We start from the raw sequence: 16021 nt of genomic DNA, 5'->3' as shown, positions 1-16021 counted from the left end.
ACTCAGTGGATAGTCTGTCAAAAAGATCAAGCATGAAAACAGGAAGAAGGTGTACTGTACTGTGAAAAAAAGAACCAAAACGAAAAGCAGTTCAAGCTCAACAGATGCTATATCGAGCAAATGTTAAGAACCACAGCGTCGTTGCTGAGTGGTCGCGGTGTTGGACTGCGATACAGGAGATCGCTTTTTAAATGTCCCTCCTTCTCCATTTTGTTCCTAAAAAATATCAACTTTCCGTCTGTTCTCCTTCTGTAGTCATACTATACATTGCTTATAGAATATGAGTCATGTGGTAAGAATATATTACCGTCACAAGTAAAGAATTGTGACAGTTCCGCATAGACCTCTCACGGAAATGGAAACAACAAATAAACGTGTGGGAACTACATTACAACAAATAAAGAGTTAAAACTTCCGAAACGGAACGCAGGAGTCATAACATATGGTACTTGTGTAGAACAAATACGAGATATGTAGGTGTGGAGGTTCCTTCTTTTCATCTCCATGTTGCAAACGGACGTTACACCACCGTAATGAGTCAGATTAGAATACAGAGAACAGACACGTCAATTACCGGATGAGGGAGAAATGAACACGGATATGACAACATAACCAAGATGTACAACTGCACTCAGCGTTGGACATCTTGAGCTTAGGCCGTTCACTGTTTCCATTTTGCTTTTTTTTGTCAGTTCAGCACACATCATGCTTGATCTATGTTCAGCTTCTGACGGGGCCGTCCACTGGGTCATCTTACCACTAAATGTGAGGGGGGTTTCAAATGGCTCTGAGCAGTATGGGACTTGAAACTTCCTGGCAGATTAAAACTGTGTGCCCGACCGGGACTCGAACTCGGGACCTTTGCCTTTCGCGGGCAAGTGCTCTACCAACTGAGCTACCGAAGCACGACTCACGCCCGGTACTCACAGCTTTACTTCTGCCAGTACCTCGTCTCCTACCTCCAAACTTTACAGAAGCTCTCTTGCGAACCATGCAGAACTAACACTCCTGAAAGAAAGTTGGTAGAGCACTTGCCCGCGAAAGTCGAAGGTCCCGAGTTCGAGTCTCGGTCGGGCACACAGTTTTAATCTGCCAGGAAGTTTCATATCAGCGCACACTCCGCTGCAGAGTGAAAATCTCATTCTGGAAACATCCCCCAGGCTGTGGCTAAGCCATGTCTCCGCAATATCCTTCCTTTCTTTCAGGAGTGCTAGTTCTGCATGGTTCGCAGGAGAGCTTCTGTAAAGTTTGGAAGGTAGGAGATGAGGTACTGGCAGAAGTAAAGCTGTGAGTACCGGGCGTGAGTCGTGCTTCGGTAGCTCAGTTGGTAGAGCACTTGCCCGCGAAAGGCAAAGGTCCCGATTTCGAGTCTCGGTCGGGCACACAGTTTTAATCTGCCAGGAAGTTTCATATCAGCGCACACTCAGCTGCAGAGTGAAAATCTCATTCTTGACTATGGGACTTAACTTCTGAGGTCATCAGTCCCCTAGAACCTAGAACTACTTAAACCTTACTAACCTAAGGACATCACACACACCCATGCCCGAGGCAGGATTCGAACCTGCGACCGTAGCGGTTAAGCGGTTCCAGACTGAAGCGCCTACATGTGTAATGTCCTTAGGTTAGTTAGGTATAAGTAATTCTCATTGTAGGGGACTGATGACCTCAGTCCCACAGTGCTTGGAACCATTTGAATTTTGTCTGTGCATAAACATTAGGGCAGATTCATGCTGACGATAAGAAAAATCTGTTTCTTGAACTGCGAAGTTTGCGCGTGGTGTCACGATACCTTTCCAGATTGATTAACCGTGTTGAATGCTTGGTACATAAACCTACTTTTGATGTTGCACATAATTTTAGACTATGTATGTGTGTGTATGCGAGGAAGAACTTCTTAGTGTAACTATTGGCCACAAGCCAGCATTGTTATTGGATACTGCATTTACTCTGTGAAATTTAAGTTGTGATTTTATATTGTGCCACATGCGGTATGATTTAAGTGCTAACTCTTTAATTATTATCTGATTGAGCGTGATAGTGTGTTTAAATCAGAACACTATTGTGAAATCTGTAAGATATCACAATGAATTCTCACTCTGCAGCAGAGTGCGCACGGGTAAGAAACTTCTTGGCAGATTAAAACTGCGTGCCAGACCTAGACACGAACTCAGGACCGTTGCCTTTCGTGGGCAAATGCTCTACCGACTGAGCTACCAGTACACGACTCAGGACCCCGACAGTACCTCCTACCTTCCAAGCTTCACAGAAGCTCTCCTGTGAACGCTGCAAGACATGGCTTAGTCACAGCCTGGGGGACGTTTCTAGAATGAAATTTTCATTCTGCAGTGGAGTGTGCGCTGATGTGAAGCTTCCTGGCGGATTAAAACCGAGGCACACAGTTTTAATCTGTCTGGAAATTTCTCTAATATACGTTGAAGAGTGAATTAGTTCCACTGTTTACAAGTGTCGGTAACGCTATTTCTCTCTAGTAAGTATCAATAATGCTATTTCTTTCACTTAACATTATTGATGCTCTCGTGTCGGACATTATCATTATGATAATTATTATTAATCCCGAAGCAGTAATATTTTTTATTATTATTGTATTCTCCTTACATGGTTTAAGAATTTTACTGAATATTTCATTAACTGTGCTCGATAATACAGTTGATAATACAGTTGTTAGTAAATGTTATCACTGCTGTATTATACCTTCATAACTCCGGGATCACCTTGACTCCACAGTGTATGTTGCTGTTATAATCCAATTCCAACACATCATAAGTTTTAAGGACTTTGGTCGCAGATTGTTAACATCATTTCTATTTTATTATTACTATAACTAAATTATTAAAATAGTAAAACTAATGTTACTAACACAACACAGTTCATCTACATCGTGAATGGCAGGCTAAGATTCAATGTCATTGACTATTCTCGAGTAAATATGTGTCAGGTGCTACAAGTCAATAAAATTAGGGTTCCACAACTCCCAGCCCTACCATTCCACAGTTCAGCCCGGCTACAAAGTTGTGGAATATTTTGATTGCGTTGTATTCTTAGCATCTCAGTAGTGGCGCCAGGAACTACACAGGATACGCATTTTCCCACAACATTTTCTTAGTCATACGCCCAGAAGAACGAATATGTTTCCTGTTTAGAACACGAAATTGTTAATATTCGACGAAAAGATATCGCATCGCTCATCTTTACCCGGAAACTTCTCAACATATGTTTTCGTCGTGCATACCGATTATCATTAAGATATATTGTACTTGAGATAATAACATGATTTCTGTTTGGTTATTAGGGGAGTGTGGGAAGATAGAAATTTGTTTGAGCTGCGGATTGTGTTTATTCTGTGGTTAAGTATTCAATAATCTTCAAGGTTCGGATAGCTTCAGATGATTGAATCATATGAATCATTTCGACTGCCACACGAGAAGTGGAAGGATATCATAACACTCACTATGTCTGTTATTTGAAAAGTATTTTAAAATGGTCAAACTGAGTTACCTTTGAAACAAAGAAGCGAAACGTATGTGTCGAATTTATTGTCGTTGTGTCAAAATACTTCGATAATAGGACGTAGGATCCACTCGAAATCGCTTACAACCTTTAATGTTACGTCAAAGGGCCTCACTCATTCAGATGTGGTAGATGAGGCTGTGGTAATACAGCGAAAAAATAAAACGAACGAGTAAATAGCTTGATGAAGGTAAGAGCCTATTACACGTTATTCGTCTGCGGTCACACCATCGACTTAAAAATAAATTTGTGTCTGAAGACGAGAAAAATTTTTAAAAAATAAATAACGTAATAACGAAAGTATGGAGCTATAACCAGAAATCTCTTCCTGTCCGTGATACTACGTTGATATGCGTGGAAACGGAATAACCATAAGTGGGAACAAAGTGTGACAGATTACAATTAGCCATGCCGGCGAATGTCGTAGTGACACTTGCCTATTCCGGTATTATCAAATTTTCTGTATCTGTACTTCTCTGGATGAAATGGAATTTTTCCATGTTTGTTTGTTGTTTATATGGCGCTGCAGTAGGAAACACTTGGTTACACAACGCGACACCACAAATATCTGGTCAGAGTGTACTCTCATGCCGTACGTTCCGACTAGTGGGCTACATATCGAACAGCTGAACGAGATGAGATAGTGGACAACGTCGGACAGTGGACTACACACTGAGCTAGCATTCTGGGTGGACGAAAACCAGATCTCTTTCCGTCCACCTAGATATCTCTAAATCATTTAAGGAGTATTAAAACATTGGTGCTACTGAAAGAACGCGGCCGAATTCCTGCTCCACCGTTTCAATCTTTAATTGCCTTTTGTCGACGGAACTTTACAAATATTTCTGTAATGTTTACATTTCGAACTACATTCGTAAACAACATAATGTGCCATCTTACCCACGTTCACTAATGCATCACTCGTTGTTTTCTTCTTTATTTCTACAATGTCTGCCCCTGGTAGATGAGTGGTCAGCGCGACGGAATGTCATACCTAGCGGCCCGTGTTCGATTCCCGGCGGGGTCGGAGATTTTCTCCGCTCAGGGACTAGGTGTTGTGTTGTCTTTATCATTATCATTTAATCCCCATCGACAAGCAAGTGGCCGAAGTGGCGTCAACTCGAAAGACTTGCACCACGCGAACGGTCTACCCGACGGGTGGCTCTAGCCACACGATATTTCCATTTCTACAATGGCAAGGCGTCTAGACAGGATAAAATGCCTGTGACATTCTACACGTATTATCTGAAAGAATTTGTCTTAGTAGCAGTAGTTTAACATAGGACGCTGAAACAACGAAAAGTGCAAAACAATTGTAGAAAGGTAATTATCATTCCAATATTCAAGTAAGGTCGTAATTGTTGCACAGAATTACTGGCCTATTTCGCTGACATCAAGCTGCTGTCTAATTGCGGAACATGATCTATGCTCACACATTGTGACGTTCAGTTACTCCAAGAAGCCTTCTTCTAGTATAAGATTTAATGTTTAAGGGTGTGTATCCGTATAATGGAAAATTATCAGAATGAAGTACAGCAGGGATGTGGAGCTGTTTATTAATTAGTGAAAAGGAGAATGCAATGCAGAATCACATATTTCTATTTACATAAACGTAGAATAACTTTCAAAAGTAAAAACAGGAAGTTTAGGGTTCAAAATAAGTATTCGTGTGCCTTACTTAAAATCACGCTCCGCACATAATCTCCTCGGCATGGATTTCGGCAGAGATTCATTATGTACTCTAACTTTACGCCATTCCCCTAGTAGATCGTGTTTCAGAGCATTTGTGTTGACCACAGGCTTACATCTAGAGCTGCATGTTTTGGGTCATTATCTTGTACGAAAATATAATCCTCTCAAAGGTCGTACTATTCATACTTATTGAATAGTTATGTTTTTAGGATATTTACGTAAACCTTGTGGTCCATACTTCCATCAATAGAACCCAAATCCTCGACACCATTTGCACTATGCAGTCCCAGACAAGTAGTGAACCTCCTCCATGTTTAACTGGGACTGTTCTGTTTCTCTCTTCAAGTACAAAGGTCGTTTTTCTCCGAGCCGTTACTCTCCCCTTCGTCTTACACAACTCCAATCGACCCTCGTCAGTAAGACTTGTATTCTCTTCCTTCTGTTGATTGTACTGATGTATGGTTTTCTACTGCCTTTTCGTCCTTCATACACAGCTTTATAAAGCAAATTTCTTACAGCCTTTGCTGAGACAGACTTTCCTATGTGTATCTGGTCTACAGTAGCAAGTTCTGGAGTGCTTAGCTTTTTATTTTTCTTGACTCCTCTAAGTAGCTGTAGCGTCTTCATGTGGGATACATCTGCAGGACGACTGATTCATGATTGGTTTTTATACGTTTTGGTCTGATGAAACCTGCGTACAGTGGATGAAACGCAGATACACAAATAAAAGTAGAATTGTGTGTGTGTGTGTGTGTGTGTGTGTGTGTGTGTGTGTGTGTCTGTATCAGTGCTGAAAACCATATTTGGGATCCTTTTTACTACACCAGTACCTCTTTCACATCAAATGACGAATATTTTTTAAAAAATCTTGTGAAAGATTATCGAAAACGAAACCTGCTATTTAAATCCTAACCGTTAAGAATACAAGTTCAACTAGTTTTATCGTGTAGTTTCCATCGAATAATTGTTTCATGTGCTTATGAATGAGGCAGTATCATCAACAACGAATTCTGTGATGGAATATATGTACAGCAATGGCAGAGTTAATATTCCGTGATGCCCGAATAACAGCCTTCCAGAAGCTCACGAATTGACATCGCAGACCTTCTTAACCGCCCTTTACATGGCGATGGCCGCTATTGGTGGGCGCATGGAGTCCCCCCAAAATGTAATACTCACACGAGACGGTAGGATGAATGTGAGCGAAGTCAAACGACCGATAGCGGCAGTCAGTTTCTGCAAAAGATCTCCATTCCTAGAAATTTACCGTGGTTCATTTCACTAAGTCAATCTTCAGCCAGCGAATGTGGCATTTACAAGAGTTCCCTCTCAGAAACGGTATGCAACGTGTTTTGTTACTGTTAAACATTCCACTCTGCTCTGGAAGCCAAGTGTTGATGTTGTCGACTGCCCTATTAGCTAAATCAATTTACGTGGCACTCCACACCAAATTGGTGCGTAAGGACGTCAAAATCCCGAGGTGGTTGGATGGCGTCTGCGCACAATGCTCCAAACGTTCTCAATATGGGAGACACACGACGACATTGCTGGCCATGATGGGGTTTGGCTACGCGAAGACAAGCAGTAGAAAATCTCTCTGTGCGCTGGCGGTCGTTATGTTGCTGAAATGTAAGAGCAGGGTGGCTTGCCATGAAAGGCAACAAAATGCGGCATAGAATGTCGACGATGTACCGCTCTGCTGTGAAGGTGTCGCGGACAAAAATAGGGACCATGCTATGAAATGAAATGGCGCTCAAGACCACCACTACTGGCTGTTGGGCCGTATGGAGGGCGACAGCCAGGTTGCTGTCCCACCGCTGTCCAGGGCGTCTCGACACACGTCTTCGGCCAGAGATGTCGTTGAATGGAGTAGAATGGTCTTCAGTGATGAGTCCCGCTTCAAACTGAGTCCAGTTGACTAGCGAAGACGTGTTTGGAGAAGCCCCAAACAGCGATAGGACACCAACTTGACTGTCGCCTGCAATACGGCCCGTCAATTGTGTGACGTGTCAATTCTTCTCACAGCATGACACCCTTGTCTTCGCGCTTTCCAAACCCTGCCTTGGCGAGCAAGGTCGTGGGATCTCTCCCCAGCTGAGAATGTGTGCAGCAGTATGGGCAGCGCCCTCCAACCATCTACGGATTTTGACGATCTAATGCGCTAATGGGAGAGAATTTGGCTCCCCATCCCTCAGAACGCTATTACAAAAAATTCTGTGAATCAATACCAAGGCGTATAACCATCTGAAGAAGTGACAGAGGTGGACCGACGCATTATTTACTTACTCAGTTTTTGAAACTCTATATCTTGAATAAATCATCCAATTTTTCTGAAACTGTAAACATTTGTTTGTCTACACATGATATGAGGTGACCCATTTTACAGTAAAGTCTTCTTTGCCGGAACACGGAGAGAGAGAAAAAGAGAGAAATAGGAAGAGGAGGAGAGAACAACCTCTTCGAGACGTCGCGTTCACACTGTGATATTATGCGGCAAAAAAAGTCTGTGAAAGCTTTACTCCAATGACACTCGGTGAAATCTTTCATAGACACATTGTGAAGTTTTATTGTTTATCCCCTAATGTGTTCACTTATGCTAATGTATGCATAAATAAAGAAATACAAGAATGAAAGTTATATCTTCTTTTATTTGTGAAGCGTCTCCAGTGGACTGCAATACTGCTTTCTTTTTATACATATAAGAAATGTATTGCGTGGTAGTTACCATATGTTGCTATGTTACATTCTGGCGTGTTTTGCACCTGTTTCTTAGGTTAGAATCAACTTCTGTAGCACAAATTTCGTGATGTGAAGTCATCGTTCAGTGTTATTTACGATTTTCAGCGCTGTTAACTCATGCATGTGGTCCTCGAGATGTATTCGTTACTTTTCACGCTCCAGGTTGCCCGATTTCCAGTGTTCTGTTACCAACATTTCATTCAACACATCGCATATACCACATGCCGTTTCCGTTTTTTTATCAACATATGTGTGTTTTAGGTGTGTATTGTTTCCAACTTTCGTTGTTTATCTGTCGTCTTTGGTTTGTATGAGTCTGTGTGGTTTTATATTTTTCACTTGTTGTGTGAAGCTGTCATTCTTTCTCTATATTGTGATTTTTTAATATGGTTCTTTGTGTGTGTGTGTGTGTGTGTGTGTGTGTGTGTGTGTGTGTGGGTGTGTCTAATTGCTGTGTGTCGAATGTGTCAATCTTTCTTGAGAGCATGATTTTCTCTTATTTATTATTTTTATTTGTTTATTTATTTTTAAGTGGGTATCTGTGTGTGTGTGTGTGTGTGTGTTTGTGTGTGTATGTGTGTGTGTTTGTCCACTCAGCAAAGAAAACTGTGAAAGCGAATTACTAACAGCACAACCCATAGCCACAAAAAATGGTTACAAAACCCATGCAGCACAAAAACTTAACCAAAAAATTAAAACACACACACACACCAATATCCATACAAAAAAAATCCCACTCACAAGAAAGAATGACAAATTCATACACAGCAAAAAAAAAAATACACACACAAACACACACACACACACACACACACACACACACTGACAGACACTCACATACACACACAACAACTGAAAAATATCAAGCCACACACACAACATAAACAAAAGACGACAGATAAACACACAACGCGCCGGCCGTTGTGGTCGAGCGGTTCTAGGCGCTTCAGTGTGGAACCGCCCTGCTACGGTCGCAGGTTCGAATCTTGTCTCGGGTATGGATGTGTGTGATGTCCTTACGTTAGTTAGGTTTAAGTTGATCTACGTCTAGGGGACTGATGACCTCAGCTGTTAAGTCCATTAATGCTTAGAGCCATCTGAACCATTTAACCATTTGAACACAGAACGAAAACACAAATATGTTGATCACAAAATGGAAACTTCAAGTGATATATGCGATGTGTTGAATAAAATGTGGGTGAAGGAACGCAAGAAATCGGCCGACTGGAGTATGGAAACTAACGAATACATCTCCAGGACCGTGCATGAGCTAACAGCGCTGAAAATCGTAAATAACACTAAACGATAATTTGACATCAGGAAATTTGTGCTACAAAAGTAGGTTGTAACCTAAGAAACAAGAGCAAAACACGACAAAATGTAGCATAGCAACATATTATAGCTACCACATAATACGTTTATTATATGTATAAAAGGAAACACGTATTTCCGGCCAATGAAGATGCTTCTCAAACAAAGAAAGGAAAAGCGTATGACAATAAACAAACTGCCTTTGCTTGGTCGCTCAGGCGGAACATACCGCCACGAATTTTAAAGCAACTAAGGAAAGATGTGAAACAGAAAACGTGAATGTAGTGACTTACCAATATGATGCTAGTGAATACAATCTGTTCTTCGTAGTATTTCCACAGCACTAGCGATTATTTAAAGATCAAGTTCCTTGTGGTGCCCGTTCTCGCAGCAGCTGTATATTAATTACAGTCGTTCCATAGGAAAACGACTTTTGCATGCAGCACAGGAAGATTTCTTTATTTAACTTGCTCACTCAGAAGTACTTCGCTTTAGCTACAAGGCATCTTCAGTGGGTGTCGCGAAATATTCCACATTTTTTGTTTGTTTGCACATATCGGTTATAGATTTAAAACGGTTAATTGAAGTTTTTTTAATAAAATAGATCATATTCATTATTTGTAAGCCAAACAACTGCGTCTGATGTGAAAAATTAGCTGAAACATTCCAGTTTTCTTTGTGGTCAGTTTTTTCGAAATATAGCACTCTAACTGCCACACAACAAAACAAAAAATCGTACACACACACACACACACACACACACACACAAAACTCACATCGGCATGCATACAGCAGTTACAATGCTATATTTACAAAACAGTTACCACAAAGGTAACTGCAAACTTTCAACAAATTTGGCACTTGAGAGGAAGTGGTTTGTTTTACAAAGAATCAACTGGACGCTGATCTGTAAGTATTTTCCCTTTTTATTATAAAACTTCAAAGAACTGTTTGAAATTTACAAACTTTATGTCCGAACGAAAAATATCATGAAATATTTGAGGACACCCGCGGAAGATGATTTGCAACCAGGGCGAAACAAGTCTGGGTGCACGAGTTCGTTAAAAAAAATAATGTAACTACACTACTGGCCATTAAAATTGCTACATCAAGAAGAAATGCAGAAGATAAACGGGTATTCATTGGACAAATATATATACTAGAACTGACATGTGATTACATTCTCACGCAATTTGGGTGCATAGATCCTGAGAAATCAGTACCCAGAACTACCACCTCTGGCCGCAATAACGGCCTTGATACACCTCAGCATTGAGTCAAACAGAGCTTGGATGGCGTGTACAGGTACAGCTGCCCATGCAGCTTCAACACGATACCACAGTTCATCTAGCGTAGTGACTAGCGTATTGTGACGAGCCAGTTGCTCGGCCACCATGGACCAGACGTTTTCAATTGGTGAGAGATCTGGAGAATGTGCTGGCCAGGGCAGCAGTCGAACATTTTCTGTATCCAGAAAGGCCCGTACAGGACCCGCAACAAGCTGTCAAATGGTTCAAATGGCTCTGAGCACTATGGGACTCAACTGCTGAGGTCATTAGTCCCCTAGAACTTAGAACTAGTTAAACCTAACTAACCTAAGGACATCACAAACATCCATGCCCGAGGCAGGATTCGAACCTGCGACCGTAGCAGTCCTGCGGTTCCAGACTGCAGCGCCTTTAACCGCACGGCCACTTCGGCCGGCTAACAAGCTGTCGTGCATTATCCTGCTGAAATGTAGGGTTTCGCAGGGGTCGAATGACGGGTAGAGCCATAGGTAGTAACACATCTGAAATGTAACGTCCACTGTTGAAAGTGCCGTCAGTGCGAACAAGAGGTGACCAAGACGTCTAACCAATGGCACCCCATACCATCACGCCGGGTGGTACGCTAGTATGGCGATAACGAATACACGCTTCCAATGTGCGTTCACCGCGATGACGCCAAACACGGATGCGATCATCATGATCCTGTAAACAGAACGTGGATTCATCCGAATAAATGACGTTTTGCCATTCGTGCACCCAGGTTCGTCGTTGAGTACACCATCGCAGGCGCTCCTGTCTGTGATGCAGCGTCAAAGGTAACCGCAGCCATGATCTCCGAGCTGATAGTCAATGCTGATGCAAACGATGTCGAACTGTTCGTGCAGATGGTTGTTGCCTTGCAAACGTCCCCATCTGTTGACTTAGGGATCGAGACGTGGCTGCACGATCCGTTACAGCCACGCAGGTAAGATGCCTGTCATCTCGACTGCTAGTGATACGAGGCCGTTGGGATCCAGGACGGCGTTCTGTATTACCCTCCTGAACCCACCGATTCAAAAATGGCTCTGAGCACTATGGGACTTAACTACTGAGGCCATCAGTCCCCTAGAACTTAGAACTACTTAAACGTAACTAACCTAATGACATAACACACATCGATGCCCGAGGCAGGATTCGAACCTGCGACCGTAGCGGTCACGCGGTTCCAGAATGAAGCGCCTAGAATTGCTCGGCCACACCGGCCGGCCCACTGATTCCATATTCTGCTAACAGTCATTGGATCTCGACCAACGCGAGCAGCAATGTCGCGATACGATAAGTCGTAAACGCGATAGGCTGCAATCCGACCCTTATCAAAATCGGAAACGTGATGGTACGCAATTCTCCTCCTTACACAAGGCATCACAACCACGTTTCACCAGGCAACGCCGGTCAACTGATGTTTGTGTGTGAGAAATCGGTTGGAAACTTTCCTCATGTCAGCACGTTGTACGTGTCGCCACCGGCGACAACCTTGTGTGAATGCTCTGAAAAGCTAGTCATTTGCATAACACAGCATCTCCTTCCTGTCGGTTAAATTTCGCGTCTGTAGCACGTCATCTTCGTGGTGTAGCAATTTTAATGGCCAGTACTGTATTTAATAAGCGCTTGTCCTCTGAACGAGTGTAATTTATTTAGAGATACATTTAACCTTCGGAAAGAATCCAAGTGTAATCAAGTCGTACAGTAGCTACTGAATTCGAGTAATGTTTGATTCAAGTAGTGGAAGAAGAAAGTGCCGTTTCCACCGCATCTAGAGCGGCACACCCTGCAAAGGTAGCAAAAACCCATGTCATCACCAGGAGACCAAACACTTTGGGCGCTCAGTAGACAGGAATGTGCAGGCGTCACTGCCTCTCGCATCGGGCAGCGGCGGCTTTCGCAATGGGCGCCGCACCGACGTTTAGCAGTTGCACCACTGACGCGGCCGCAGACGACGCTCCGACGAATCCGCGCTTCGACCCAGATCTGCGGTTGCGCAACGGCGCTAGGCTGATGGACCGGGCAGCGAGCAGCGGCCTCCTCTCCCAGCCACGCGGAAGAGCGGCCGGCAGGCGCCAGCCATTCTATTGTGTACGTGGGCCGTCTGAAAGCGACGCTACCCTTCCCTCTTTCTCCTGCGAACACCCTCTACTTTGCTATGCTAATCGCGACATCAGCGTCTAGATGTGCCCACGTTTATCCGCAGACTTCTCTGGGATTTCTCCAGATGCCTAGACAATTAGAACCTAGTACGTGTCACATCACTTGTGAAAAGTAATAACCATGTGGAAGTCATCATTAGCACCGCTAACGACAGTAACATTGCTCCCGAGACGGAAGTCTGTTCGGTGGTAACTTGTGCATCTCTTAATTCGCTTGCAAAGTATAAATTGCCACAGTTTCACTGTGGCGACTTTATTGTAACATAGGGCAGAGAGTAACGTTTAATTTTTGTGCAAGTTGTCATGTTCGTAGTCTTGTGCTTAACCTTTCCACAGGTTCATTTGTTATCATTTTTGGCCAACGTACTTTGGAAATGATTAAAGTTAATCTTCGATATGCAGCGAAAAAAAATTGTGTAGAGCTATGTGAAGTAAATTTTTATCATAGTCTAATCTTCCCTCTCTTATTCATACTCACGAAACATTTCAGTCGTTTACAGTATTACGGCCATAGTCGTACATTAGTGTATCAGACTGCGTTATGAAAAATTAATAATGTTTTGAACTTTGTTTGAAATCCCAAACTTATATAAAGCTGCCATATGGGGCACAGTACAACAGTGTAATGTGGGACACAGTGTCGCAATGTTGAGAACTGTGCAACCCCTGTTCTGGTTCAAATGGTTCAAATGGCTCTGAGCACTATGGGACTCAACTGCTGTGGTCATAAGTCCCCTAGAACTTAGAACTACTTAAACCTAACTAACCTAAGGACATCACACACATCCATGCCCGAGGCAGGATTCGAACCTGCGACCGTAGCAGTCGCACGGTTCCGGACTGCGCACCTAGAACCGCGAGACCACCGCGGCCGGCTGTTCTGGTAGCCACTGACGATAATGAGGGAACACATGAGTCATATGAAGACCCTTCCAAGTGATAATACAGCAACTGAGGAAAATGCATCATGCAAAGATTTGACTGATGTGATATTTTTCGAAGGTTCGCTAAAGTTGGTGAAACACCGAACGAGCAAAAAGTAGAAAGACGGAAATGAGTTGCATTTCAACAGGTAACCCAGCTAAAAAAAAGTATTGGAAGGTCATTCAAAATAGTCGGGGGTGATACAGGAAAAAAGAACTAAAATCAGCAAGAGAAATCTGTTTCCCCAAGAACCTGACTTGCCTGGAACAATACAAAAAGGCAAAAATCTGTGTTCCTTTAGATTAGTCAGATAATGTAGATTTTAAAGGTCAAGTTTAGGGCAAAGAAGAAACCATTATACCAACTGTTCGAGACGTTTGTGTTTTAACACAGTCCCTGGCAAGACCTCAAACTACTGTACTGGTAAAATGGTAAGGAATAAGGATGATGTTAGCAACTCTGAAGTGACATTTCTCTCTTGCGAAATCAAAAATCCAAACGTGTTTGTACATCCACACAGAGCCGATACAACATATGTATCCCAACAAAGTGTAAAAGTGGTTTTTATTAGAACACTCTGGGCTACTATACCGTGGCCGGGTGAATTTCTTGTTGTTGGTTTTAAGCGAGATATTCATCTGGCTACAGCACAATAGCCTGGAATATTTTAATAAGTGTGACGTTTCGAGCAATGTAAGTTTACGTTTCAGTAATGGTGCTATCAAAATCTGTTTGATGTCAGTCAAATATTTTAACGTTCAGTGAATATCTTAAAAAATTAATTTTTTTAAATGTTTTAAATATTACTTTTATCTAGCATTTATCTGTAGCCTGTATTCTGAATTTGTTGACTAATACGAGTTACGCCAATATGAATGCTTGTTACGCGATACCTCAGTGCACGTTACACTGTGCACTGAGGCACACTTATACTTAACAGTTTCAATAACTACACCAGTTCAAAGCTAAAATGATTTTTAATGGATTCTTAAGCAAAAGTGCGTAAAAAGAACAATGACTTCCCAAACATATTTTTCAAATCAGAGGACAATAACTTTCATGTTACACTGTGTCCCACCTTCCCTAAATAACAGAGTACCCACTAAATCCATTAACGTTTTTTTAAAGTAGTGGAAGCAGGGGAAGCTGTCTTCCTCAAATTTCAAGTGGCAGACTCAGCAAGGATCTTAAAAATAGCAATAGTAATAATATTACTACGGAGCGGTACGCATAGCTCTTTATATTCAATGATTAGCATGCCATATAGTGACGACAGCCGGACAGTGATCACATTCGCCCGGCACATTAACGAGCTCTGAATTTGTTTACCAGCTACACAAACCATGGGTTTAGCACCGTTTCAGTACCTTTTCTTGCGATTCCCCGTTTCGTTCCACCTACTGGAAACGTACGGGAGTACCGTAACAAAAAGGACGTCTTTCAGCTGGTTGCCGATAGATGGCATTTACGATCACCCATAGCATATTCCCGAAAAGTTATTATTTGGTGATAGTAGTAGTACCAGTCGGTACATACAAAAAATCTCACAAACGACGCAGTGAAACTCAGCTATTAGTGTAATGAGATTAGTGAATGAATGGACTGAACAGACCCAGTACGCAATAAACTTGTTCCTTATGCGAATAATTTTTAAGTTCATATATTTGGTCTCCAGCGTCCATTCAAATATATTTGAATAAACAGGAAAATACAAAGCCATCTGACTATGTAGGTTCAAGTTCACTACAAAATTTGTATATTTAAGAACATGTTGCAATTAATAACCTAAATTTTACTCGGTGCCTACTTGTTGTGACCCGGGTTATCTATACACTCTGACCACAATACTATAAGACAATAACCATATTGATTATGTATTCAGTTGTGGTGCTAAACAGAACCTAAGTACAATACGGTTGATGCATTTGGGTTAAGGAAACTCCATGTGTCTGTATACCCGTTACATTGCGTGAACACGCCTTTGGCAACTGAAAGAATACCCACATATAATACTTAGTAAGTTCAAAAATGGTACAAATGGCTCTGAGCACTGTGGGACTTAACTTCTGAGGTCATCAGTCTCCTAGAACTTAAAACTACTTAAACCTAACTAACCTAAGGACATCACATACATCCATGCCCGAGGCAGGATGCGAACCTGCGACCGTAGCGGTCACGCGGTTCCAGACTGAAGCGCCTAGAACCGCACGGCCACCACGGCCGGCACTTAGTAAGTGCTGATTTTGGATGCTGCCTTCCATGACAGGGCTAGACATAAAGCAAGGTAGACAGCACAATTTGCAACTAGTTTTACCTACTTTATATTTCAATGGTGTTTTCAATTTCGTTCCCAGAAGCTATTAGTGCGAGCCACGA

The sequence above is a fragment of the Schistocerca nitens genome, chromosome 9 (genome assembly GCF_023898315.1).
Source record: "Schistocerca nitens isolate TAMUIC-IGC-003100 chromosome 9, iqSchNite1.1, whole genome shotgun sequence".
Classification (NCBI taxonomy): Eukaryota; Metazoa; Arthropoda; class Insecta; order Orthoptera; family Acrididae; genus Schistocerca; species Schistocerca nitens.
This window is presented reverse-complemented; position numbering follows the sequence as displayed.